Here is a 12,513-nt window from a genome sequence, read left to right as displayed (position 1 = left end):
CAGATGATGGATCACATAAAAGCTACGTACACCAGTGAAAGTTACAGTCCATTTTCATGATCTTTATCAATAGCCTAAGACTGACCATAAGTTATATAAAAACAAATAACAGGAGAGATACTGTACCCAGCCCTGTAGCCAGTCTCATCTGCAGTGATTAATACCACATTAATTAAACTAGAACATTCCTTATTTTCACACTGCCATCTTTTACACTGATGCTTTTTACCATCCTCATGCAATCTCCTGTCTCTCCCACTTTTTAAGTGACTCCATGAATGCGAAAAAAATAACAAATTTCACTTTAAGCAGACGGGTACATCAACTCATACTTAAATGATTTCTTTTCATGCCTGTTCCAGTGTGTTGATCTCGCTGAGTCCCCACATTCTAGCAGTCAGTAGAATAGATGTGTTCCAGCTAAGGCCATATGCCAGCACTGCCTGAAAGACTTGTTCACCCCATGGTCACCTTTTCTAACCAGAAAAGAAGGGCCTTGGTTGGTCACTTATTCAAGACTCCCAGACGCCCAGTAGCCAAGTCAAAGCTGCTGCAGACAGACTGCAGACACAGCTGCAGCAGTCTCCATGCCCAGGGCACAGAGGGCTTCAAGCCCACATATGTTCTGAGGTCAAAATGGGACCAGTGCTACCAGAGTTACACCCTGTGTATTCATCACCTGCCTGACCTTTCCCAGCTGGACCTAGAGGAGCTTCAGAGAGGACATTCAGAGGGCTTTTGCTATTCCTGCTGCAAATGGCATCAAGTTTGAGAGACATGAGGCTTCAGGACTACTCTCATTCCTCCCCTGGCTGGGTACACCAAGGTGACCATCAGGACAATCCACTGAGCTATTCAGCGTAATATTCCACAAGAAGAGGGAATGTTGCTCTCAGTGGTGATGGCAACCATGGGCACGGACAGACAGCAAGACTTGAAATATGAACAACAATTCGGGACAAAATTCAACAACTCTACCTACAGCATAGGCAGATGCTGGTCTGTGCCCTCAGTACCAGCAGAGAAAGGACATGAAGGCAAAAGAAAGCATTATGGGAATTCTTCCAAAATGAGTGCATTCAAATATCAGCCTCTCCCATTTGCCATTCTGAAGAGACACAGAATGAATTCAAATACCATTCCTTTAAGGAGCTGACCTATGAGTAAGATAGCCCCCAAATGAATGTAGAAGAGGAATAATGGCGCACATCTACCATACAATTCCCCAATGGAATGTTATCAACAAATCAAAGAGAGTGATACCTTTTCTCTATGGACCAGGATAAAATCACCTTCAAAGATGCACAGGGGAAAAACCCAAATGTTTGGAGCAGAACACAGAAATGATCGTCACGACTGCCAGCCTGACATACTACCCAGTTTTCTGATCCCCTTCCTCAGAGTTTTTGCCCCAGTACATATGTTGTACTCTGACTGCCAAGACAGTAATTTGGTTGCCTCAGCAAACAGAAAATACCTTTCAAAAATTAAACCATTATTTAAAACCACTGGAATATTTAATAGGCCAGCTCACTCACCCAAGCTAATAAAACAAGCAATTAACAAAATGTTCCAGCCAACAACGTTCTATAGTCGCTATGTTTCTTACTTGTGGTTAATGAAGAGAGATGGCTCAGCAGAACTCGGGTCATATTCTGATAACTGGGAAAAATATACATTCAGATGGGTCTGTGATGCAATGGGAGCAGGAAAAGGTGGGCAGGTCTGAGAAATGCAGATTCTGTCAACCTACTGCTAAACTCAGGACTGGTAACTGGATGTTACCATCACCTACACTGTGGGAACATCTAAGGAATATTCCACAACGGCAACGTAAAAATATTTGTAACATTTCTTGCCCCAAGGACTGACAAGCCTTGTCACCATGAGTAAAAGTCTGGAGGCCATCTGGCAGTATCCCAGTAACATACACTCCTCTGATGTTGGAGCTAGGCCCTATTTCAAAGGTTGCAAAACCATGTCACGTTAGGAAAATAAGAATTATTTACAAAGTGGTAAGATTTGCCTCCACACAACCTTACTCAAAATAAGTACAAAGTGTAAAGCTGTGGAACTGCACAACAAACTGCACGGACTAGTAACAAAGTAGTGCTCAGACTAGAGAGTTTGGTAGGATTTAAAGTCTATTGAAAGGACAGATCCCTCCCTCATCACTATTACTTGAGTTTATTCTCCCTTGTGCTCAAAATCCACAAATATCAAAGATCCTTTGCTAGAGGGACCAACACTGGCAGAGAGAATCTAGCCCCACCTGTGCTAAGGACAGAGAAGTACGCCCTGCTAGATTGCTCTTTGTCACCAGGGTATCATGCTACACATGGCAACTCTGAACTGAATGAAGAACTGGAAGTAGGACAGATCTGGTTCCAAAGGGCTACACCTAGGTTAGTGAGCCCTGAATTTTAATCAGGTCATCAGCACAGGTGCCTGAAATACGACTGAGCAGGAGAGATGCTCTGGAATATCCTCTGATCCTGAAGAACTCAGCAGCAGCAACTCCAACAGCACTTAGGTATGCTATGAGTAACTTCTGCAATATATTCTATAGCTCCATCAGCTCCCAGCACAAGAAACATTTCTCAGGTCTGTCCAGCACACTTCAAACCAGCTCCCACAGATGGAGAGACCACAAGGAGCAGAAATGTGACCATCCCTGCTGAGACAGCTCTGTCACAGAGTTCCACAGCTCAGCACTAGAGGCACCACATCCCAGGAGCAAGAGCACACAACGGAGCTTGGAAAAGCATGCAATAATCACTGTGGTATGCATGAACCCCTGAGAGGATCCAACAGTCCTGGACAATTTGGGCTGGCTCCAAGCTGTTTGCAGTAATTATTAACTAGAGCTTTGGGCAGCGTCTTGTATGTTTGTTTTTTGAACATTGCAACTGAAGTCAGTTCTTCTTTAATCTACATGGGACTCGCTACTCTAACCAGGTGGTTGTGATTTGCAGCGTTTTCACAACACTTGCTCTTCTTGCTGCTTTTTCCCCCTCAGCTTAAGGTTCATGCCATGCTTTTGTTCAAGGTGGGGTTTTTTTGGTTTATTTTCAGATTTAAGTTTAAAAGCATGAAATTACCTACCCCCTGTTTTTTTGCCGGGTTTCTAATTAATGCCATTAAATATCACCACCCAAAAAAGACATAAGGTGATCTGAATCTTTGTCAAAATGGACCGAGAAGTGCAATATGCGAAGGTAAGTGAAAAATTCACATGGCTAATCAATCTCTCCACCAAGACATAGTTTGTTAGTAAATAAATTCAGACAAGAGCCTTAAAGATCTCTTAGAGGCCACTGGTCTCATAAAATAATAGATTTGAAGTTCTCTGGCTGAATCCAGGATATAGGGGGAGGAGCACACAACAGATATCCCTTGTGAATAGTGAGGTGGGAAGTGGTTTTATGTTTTATTAAATTAAACAGCTGTGGGAAGCACAAAGGACTGGAAACCAACAAACTGGAAAGAAAGCACAATACCTGTGTGTGATCAAAAATGACGTAAGTTAAATGCCCATATTTGTAATGCAACCATAAAACCTGGCCAGTTTCATCTTTGGGGGCTTTCTCTGCTAAGTTTTAATCGATTTTTCTAAATATCTCCTGCTTGCATTACTCAAAACAGTGAAAAACATTTGGAATAGAAGTTATGAAAAGAAGAGCAAAATGAGTTTAGGTAAAACATTAACTGCTTTGTGAGCATAAGCATAATTTAAAAAAACCAGTTAGACAGAGACAGCTTAACTTCAGCATTTAAAGAAAAAAAACATGAACACAAATTGGGGATTCCCCCCTCCCTTTTCTTCACTGAACAGGACTCAGCAGTTGAGCTTTCTGGGCTCCAGGAAGGCTACACTGAGTAAACTCAGCCAACCACAAGGTTGAAATTGTAGCACACGTACCATAAAAATTTAGTAATGCTTTTAAACTGCTTCTCACCTCACTGGTTTGATGGTGGTGTGGTACTGTTATACAATATGTGCTGTTGCCAAGGCAACTCCATCTCACCTCGACAGCTGCTGCAGTTTCAGCGAAGCAACACAACGAGCTGCAGCAACTCTGAAACTTACTTTTTTTATAAAGAGTCTTTCCAACTATAAAACATTTTCAGATGAACCTCTGGAGTTATTTGTCCAAGGACTATGACTATTTTTCAAAAATATCTATAGCTCTATTCTAGTGGAAACACTGTGACACTAAGTTCAAAAACATATACACATATTCTATTCTATCAGATTTGTGCCAGGCACTTTTATACCTGGTGTAGAAACCACATCGTGCCTCTTTGTTTGCTCAGTGTAAGTGCAAGAATTTTACATCCCTGGAAATGCTACGAGCCTGCCTGCACAGTTTAGCATGTCCTTTTCCATTAGAGGAGGGAAAAAAGTCTAACTTCTTGGAGCACAGAAAGCCTAACCCATCCCTTCAACAGCAGCCAAACTGTGATATTGCTTCAACCCCATTTTAAGCATAGCTAAAATAAAGGGCGAAGCCCAAAACAAGATTTTGTGAAAAGAAATCGGCACAGAGTCCTTCTGTGATAAAGGCTTTAGTGGAGGGAGGTGGCTACAGTCTCATGGTCCAAACCCCAAAGAATTTTTTTATTTTCATGTCCTTGGCTTCAGGGACAGTGCTGTGTGAGCAAGGACTAGAAAAAGAATCAGAACATTACGAACCTTCCCCGCAGTAAGTATTGATTGCAGCTTTTAAGAAGATTCAGTGCTATTTCTTTCCTTTTTTCTCAACCTACTTGGGTACAGAACCAGACAGTAGAGCAAGCCGGTGAGGGTGTTTTGTGAAACTCAGCCAAAGTTTCTGCTACTTTAATTTGGGGAGAAAAATAAGTGTTACAAAATGTCTAGGAAAAGTTTGTGCTGAGAAAGCACAAAAGCGTTTAAAGGTGGGCAACAAGATTTATTGAAGACGAAGAATAGAAAAAGTGCATCAAAAGAGTAAGGGAAATGCCAGATTTATCTATTTCTTTTTAAATCAACAAAGCAGTAAAGCAAAAGTTGACTTTTCTCCAGTCTAGGCTTTTTTTCCTTCCTTTCTCGCCTTCCCTTGCCTGTAGTAAGAGCAAACAGCGGTGGCAGAGGAATGATGCTGGCCCTGCCTGCGTGTGCTGTGAGTCCTGAGCCTGACATTTAACTAGTTCTGGGTAACAGCATGTTTACCACCTTCCTTTCCACTCCAATCTGCAAATACAACACAAGAAGGGCCACTTTTTTTTTTACCCCTTTCTGTTTAGTAAATTCTCTCATATAAAAACTTTCAAGTGTCCCTCTTACCCAACTTTCACCACAAAAAAATCCTGATACAGCATCTACAAATGCCTGATAGTGCTCATAAAATTTTCAAGGCGTAACACAAAAAACACACAATCCTTGTGATTCCCCTGTACTATCCTGCAGCTCAAATCCACGAGGAAAAAGCTCCATCTCTAACACTGAAATGGCAAAGAATCTGCTAGATTCGCTGATACTTAAAGAGCTGGAAAAAACCAAACCAAAACAAAAAAACCAATGAGCAAAGAATGTACCTAATTACCACTAATCCTGCCTATTAGATTTCATTCAGACACCACAACTTCTTTCAAATAACTCAGTTTATTTGTGAAAAAAATTCCTTTCTTCAGGCAGGATATGGGGGAGGAGTCAGTCAGTGATGTTTTACACATGCACATCTGGATACAGTCCAATTATTCCCCTTATACATTCCTCCAGTTGTTTTCATTTTGCTCCATGCTCTGGCATTCATAAATTTGTGAGATTAATTGTGTGTGAGCGTCTGCAGCTTTGGATCTGGGCACGGGTTTAGCTGCAACACAGCTAGAAGTCAACATTAAAGAGAGCTCCAGTTCAGAAAACACAATTTACATTTATACATCTTTGGTACAGTAAGGATTAAAGCAGCCATCATCCTTACCACATGCATCAAATTGGTAAGATTAATTCAATATCAACTACATTTATTACTGTAGTTAGTGTGAACCTCATGAATACTCTAGTTGCTCAGCATTAACTGCAAAAGGATTTTTTTTTTTAATTTGTTTGTTTGGGGGAGGGGGGGTTGGATAGTTTTTAGGTTTTTCTTGGTGTGATTTCATTCGCCTTGCAAATCATAAGCCATTGCAAGGACAGAAGCATTTTGAACCTGGGGTCCAGCTAGCCCAGTGGATTATGCCACTCTGGCCACCACCAGGGTTTACAGAGGTGGAAATGCAGAAACCTGGGAAATGCCTCTGTCAGTGGCATTCCCATGGGCAGCTCCCATTCCTTGCTGCTGTAACTTGCTATTTACAATCTCCAGCAAAGGCAGACACAAAGGTTGTGACTGAGCTTCTGCAATGCTCTGGCTATTCCAGGCTGCTGGAACAGCCCCCTTTGGGGCCAAAAACAAGTGAGCTCAAACCAATCACCAGCACAGGGAAAGCAAGGGGGCTAAACCCTGCTTCTCCTCTCCTGGGGCCAAGCCTTCCATTTACTGATGTTCTGTATTTTATGTGCAATTTACTAACCAAAACCAGCTGTTTCCTCAAGTTCTCTGCAATTTATTGTTTTGCAAAATCAGTTTCACATTACACTTCTGATCAGTGCAGTTCCACATGAGAGCTACACAACTGAGGTGAGGGGGGTCAAAGACCAAGAATTTGACTGTGACCCAAAACTTTGTGACCCAAATACAGCGCTGGATGCACAAATCCCACTTGGGGTCCAAAGAGCTCAGGCAATTCCAGGCTGAGATGTAGAAGTAAAGGCAGGGTTACAAGGGAGACAAACTGTGCCCAGTTCCTGAAGCTTACCCAGAAGCAGTTCACTGCTGGCAGGAATAGCTGGACAGCCACAGGTTGTTTTGGTTTGGCTGATTCTGTGCAAGATGGCTCCTATATTTGAACAATTATCCATCAGATGTGATGGGAGTTTTACAGAATATAAATTGAACCTTCTTAAAACCACCTAGTCTTTTTCCAAAAATCTTGATGAACGCTGCAAGAGTCAATCTGGTTGTAACACCATTTTGAATTCAGCAGACAATACTAATCTAAAACTAACTCCCTCACATTTCCCGTTGTTAACCCATCTTATGGATGAATCTTTGAAGATCTCTCAAATCTGTAGCTCTTGATAAGACACAGCAGAGGAAAAAAAAAAACCCAAACAACAAACCCAAACAACAAACCCAAAACAGCTCTTGAAGCCAGGAGATTTTACAATATTTTTTCTCCAACCCATGAAATTCTTCTTCGCTTTTCTTCGCGCAGAAAGGAAATATCTTGCATTGGGCATTTGTCACAATACCTGACTCTGACAATGAATTGCACTGAACTGAGACAATTTTCTCATCCTGCCAGCTACCACTGCTAACCCCTACAACTCCTCTGGCAGTGCTGGAGGGTGAAGGTCTAGAAGGCAGAGAGAGTGGTTACAGTAAGTTTATTACTGGGGCAAACACAGCTGATCTCCCCAGCACTGCAGTGCTCCCACAGTTTCCACTGTGACACTTGAGAACTGGACCAGCTGTGAAGCTCAGTCCCTCACCCTGAACCTCCATCGATAGAGTTGCATCCTACCTCAAGATTTGAATAAACTCTTTTAGTCTTCCTTCCTTCTTAAAGTTAAGAAATCATACCCAAAGCCAACCAGTGTTACAACTCGAGTAAAATTCTTTCAACATCAAGTACCTGAGAGTCGGGGCACGCCAGATTTATGGCTGCACACGGAACCTCCATTCCGCTCCATGTGTGTAGGCATTGTGATTAAGTATCTGATTCCGTGAGTGTGCACTACTTTTCTCCAGGACTCCTGCCTCATTCACTGTGCAGAAAGCACATACAAGAGGAGAGAATTACATTTGTGCAAACAACCATAAATCTACTATGTTCCCAGCTTCTGAGTACTTGACTTTGCAAACAATATTCCTTTCATGTAGATTTCTGGTTGTAATACTTGTACAGCATACATCTAAAAACATTGCAACAACCTGACTGACAGTCTCGTCTAAGAGTACAGAATCAATTTTTGAAACCTACTCATTTTATGCATGTAACATTTGCAAAAACTCTCATTTCATGGTTGCACTATCATGCTCATAAAAGTCATATTTTCCACACAATAGAGGCAGTGTAAAAATTAAAACAAGCTGCAGACTGATTGACCAAGTTGTCTGAATTATTCTCTTTCTTCCTAACAATGAACTGTGCTCTCTGAGCTCCAAGTAAACAATTAAGAAGGGTGGGGGTGGGGGTTGGAGGGCAACCTATAGTAAATAGCGTTTTAATTGCTCTCTTACAAAAAATACAAGGAAAATAGTAACACATAAAATAAGCCCCATTTTCCCTTTAAAGCTACCGGAGACCTTGGAGCTGTTTAGTAGAGCAGAAGCTCTGGACTGCAGGCGAGGGCACAAATCCTACCCAGCACAACTTGAAAGAAAAACAGAAAGTAGCTCATACAAATTTCTGGAATCATGTCCTCCAAGGCAGCATAAAGTAGCCTTTATACCTGAGTTAGACTATCAGAGCATCAACTGCTACGAGGGAAGAGACCCAGTGCACACTGCAGTTGTTGGCTCAGCAGGTGGCACTGGACAAATACACACATGATACTTTTACTCCATAGCTCCCAAGGAAATGTCCCAAAGCAATGCTTATTAAGCTGGCTCTGTTTCAAAAAACAATCATAAAAATAGTATTGAAGGATCCTATATAATCAGGTCTCATTGGTTTTACTTTGAGAGCTCATGGAGGAAAACTCCATGCCAGCTCAGCCAGGGATCTGTGCCACACTCCTGAAGTCAAATACATCCTGTAGTTTCTGGTACTCAGCTAATTCTGGCTCACTCACCTCCTTTAACCACTGGGGTATTTTTTGCTGGGCAAAAGCAAACAGAACTTTGCAAACTAATGTTTGTGCTTCACTCTCTCACAGCTGTGTGAGCAAGTAAGGCAGTGAGCATCAGAACGTAGTAAAATGAAAATCTAGTCCTCAAACAGTCATCACTAAGAAGATTACAAGCAGAGGTGTGGTTATCTCCCTGAGTATCCATCCTCTTTTCTGCTTGCTTTCCACGCTGTCCAAGGCTTGAAAGAATTCTTAAACTTTCCCTTTGACATTGGGAAGAAACTGGTACTGAAGGAAAGTTCTGAAGGAAATACCCTTAGCAAATTCAAGATTTTCACTAGACGGAGTAAACACTTCAGCTAAATTGGGTTTCTCATTTCTATTGGAAACAGGTAAGCAGGTCTCCAATTTTGCCTTTCATTCAGGAATTTTCATAGCATGGCTTACAGTGAGTCTTAATGGAGATGGAAAGCAGATTGCAGCCCTTTGCAGTGAAATGTGACTTTATTACAAAGCCGTATGGAAGCAAGGAGAGTACGTTTCTGTTAACGTACGTAACCATGCTTTAGCAATGCCCTCAATACATAATGTCTACACTGAAAGGCACAAACAGGCTCATTCATTTTCAGGACTTATAAGAGATAATTACAGGACAGCAAAGCAGGATTTTTCCCCACGTGCACACCAGAGAAACAACTTTGTTTCAAAATTAATATTGTTGGGAACAGTATTAGCAAACCACTGTGAATAGCAAGTAATGAATATATACAGAAAGAGCCTCTAGGACTAACCCTTAATTGCCTAGTGGGAGTGTTCAATGTCCTTCACCTGCTCAAACCCGGTCCAGGTGAACATATTTAGGCACAATAGACACAAAGTGCCAAATGTAATGATCTGTGTTTCCACACAGCAGAAGACAGAACTCATGTTCCTTCCTAAGCAGCTACCCAGCTGTGACTGAAGGGTTAACTAAATACCAATGCCTTCATTTCTTAATCAGCAAAGTCTTCAAGCACACCTACTCCAACCTTTGGATGCTCTTTCAGCATCAGACACCTGCATTTGCACCACAAACCCTTGGAGTACTTAGCTGCTGTTGCCAAGCTGAATTTTTATCATTAAACTTACAACCATCATATGAAGATTTCTGGGAGGCTGCCAATATTATTGAGGCTCCTTGTGGATTTTCTAACAACATATGCTAAGGCTTGTAGTGCCACCTGTTCACGAGACAATCTCTGCCACAGAGCCTGCTCCCCTGCTCAAGCTTGTAGCCCTCCCCACTTCTCCATCCTTGAATCTGACAGCATTTGTTTGGCATCTTTCCTGCTGTTTTTCCTTTACTGACAAAGGCTCCACTTTCCTTTTCTTCATAAATACATCCCAAGGTCCACAGAAAAAAGAACCTGGAGATTTAGCAAATCTTAACAAGATGAGGCTACTTCTACAACATTTACTCCCACAAGCCATACTGAACAATTTAATTGCCTCAGATCAGTTATATCACTATAATTGCAAACCAAGTCACAAATTATCTTGGCGAAGATAATTAGGGGTAAACAAATGAAACACAGTTATGATTCACCTATGGAAAAGAAGTAAGATCAATTTCACCAAAACCATTTAACACAGACTCAGTCAGATAAACATGTTCTGATATACAAGAGAACAACATTCATTGACAGTAGCAAAGCTACACTAAAAGAATGAATCACCAAAACCTTCATAAATGTAAGCAGTATAAAACATCAGATTCTACACAAACAACTATGAATTGGGTACACATTTAATAGCTCTCCCTGATGTTACATTCTGATACTATAAAGTAAGGCCTCGTTTCTGACTTCGTGGCTCTAAAGTATGTTTTTCTTTAATTACATGCACATACCCTATGTAAAAGGAATTTGCCATTAGTTTTTTGGCCTTTAACAGACATATTTAGTCATTACTTTAAAATATTGACATTTATGATCAGTAGTGAAGATAAATATGACCTTTATGCAAAATTCTGTGGGAGATTTAGACTGCAGCAGGTGAATAACCCAGGCATGCTTTCCACAGGTTCCGCTCCAGAGGATGTACTTTCCAAACTCAATTTCATGTGGTTTAAGAAAGGCCTCAGATTATGAAAGACTGTCCACAAACTAACAATTTTTTCCTTCTATATGACTGGAGGAGTGCAAAACAACAAAACAACAGAAGAATAAAAGGAAAAATAAAAACCAGACGTCCATCAGAGTACTCATGGATTAATGGCTAAATGGTTAAGCGGGACTAGAGTGGTTCTGGGGAGCAAAGGGACTGGGGGCACAAAGAATTGCAATATTAAATCCTCCAGTTGGCAATTCTTCGGAGATCGTGGCTCACAGATACAACAGTGGGAGAGGGAAAGTCACCAGGGCAAGGACTGGAAGGTCCCCTAAGTCAGAGCTGATAAATGGTGATGGTAACAGTTCAGGACACTGAAAGATGAGACGTGGTTTTGAAAACACAGATGGAAAAATACAGAATACACCCTTCAGGCCACATGGCAAAGGAGACTCCACTCAAAGTCCAAATTGAATCCAGTGCACTGAAGTTCAGTGTAGTCTTAGGCAAATTTTACAGGTGTTAAGGATCCAGAGGCACTAACTGACAGATAATATTCTAGTCAGGCTGCATCCAAACAAACCAATCTCTGTAAACCTCTTGTCGTGAGACAGAGGCAATATATTATATAAAGACTTTTTTTCCCCTGTAGCTGTTCAAATGCAGGACTTCCGAGAGTTATCATAAAGGGGACAATGCAGGAGATTCTGTGGGACAGAATTCAATCTTACATGCTATAAAACATACCTTTACACATAAACCACTTCCCATTGCATAATTCCCTAGTGTCTCTTGCCTAACTTCAAACCTTCTCTACAAGCTGCTTTTTGCTACTATTTTATCACAGCCCCAAACAAACACTTTGTATTGCATTTCAACAAGTTCTTCTGAAGGCTTTACAGAAAAGAGAAAGAACTCAAAGTAGAAATAATTTGCTCTAAGTCAAATAAGTTTATGACGAAGGCAAGAGCAAAAATCTTGATTCAGTCTTCACTCCAATCATACTGCTTATTCTCAACACGTTATCAATAAATACATTTAATTCTTCAGAATGTTTAAAGCACTGAGGCATTAGGGTGTTTCCTTGCCTTCTCTCTTCCCTGAGTTAATGCTTTTTCAGCATACCCTCCTGTGGATGGAATCAGTATCATTGTGTCTCAAAGTCTCCAAGTCTCATGTAAAATGACCAACTTACTAAAAAACAAACAAACCAGCCAAACCAAAACCCCGCAGGTTTCTTCATTACACAAAGCACTGTGCACATACACAGGTATAGTCTCTGCTCAGGTTTGTGCAGACCTCACGCAGGCTTCTCTTTGGAGTATCATCTGCAATTTCTTCGGTGAGTTTTGCAGCTTCCTGTAAGCACAGGTTGGTTTGGTGGGGCCGTGGTGGCTGGGAGCCGAGTGGCACTGTAATGAGCAGACTGAGTAATCCATCATATCCAACAGCTGGTGTGGTAATCCCTTTCCAAGTAATTAAACATTGCCCTTATGCTCTACTATCTCTCTGTCTCCTGTCACTGATCACCTAATTTCAACTCCTATGGTATGATTCTATTGTAG

The 12,513-nt window shown here is 41.3% G+C and overlaps 1 protein-coding gene across 1 annotated transcript in view; it reads left to right on the top strand.

Moving 5' to 3' along the window:
* The window catches only part of PDE4DIP (phosphodiesterase 4D interacting protein), a 389,196-nt gene extending 377,929 nt beyond the window's left edge, over positions 1 to 11,267 (top strand). Inside the window, exon 38 of the mRNA XM_066324837.1 lies at positions 11,253 to 11,267. The gene's annotated coding sequence lies outside the window, so the exon portion shown is untranslated. The remainder of the gene's footprint in view (positions 1 to 11,252) is intronic.
* The last annotated feature ends 1,246 nt before the right edge of the window (positions 11,268 to 12,513 follow it).

The sequence above is a fragment of the Sylvia atricapilla genome, chromosome 9, assembly GCF_009819655.1.
Source record: "Sylvia atricapilla isolate bSylAtr1 chromosome 9, bSylAtr1.pri, whole genome shotgun sequence".
NCBI lineage: Eukaryota > Metazoa > Chordata > Aves > Passeriformes > Sylviidae > Sylvia > Sylvia atricapilla.
This window is presented reverse-complemented; position numbering and strand designations above follow the sequence as displayed.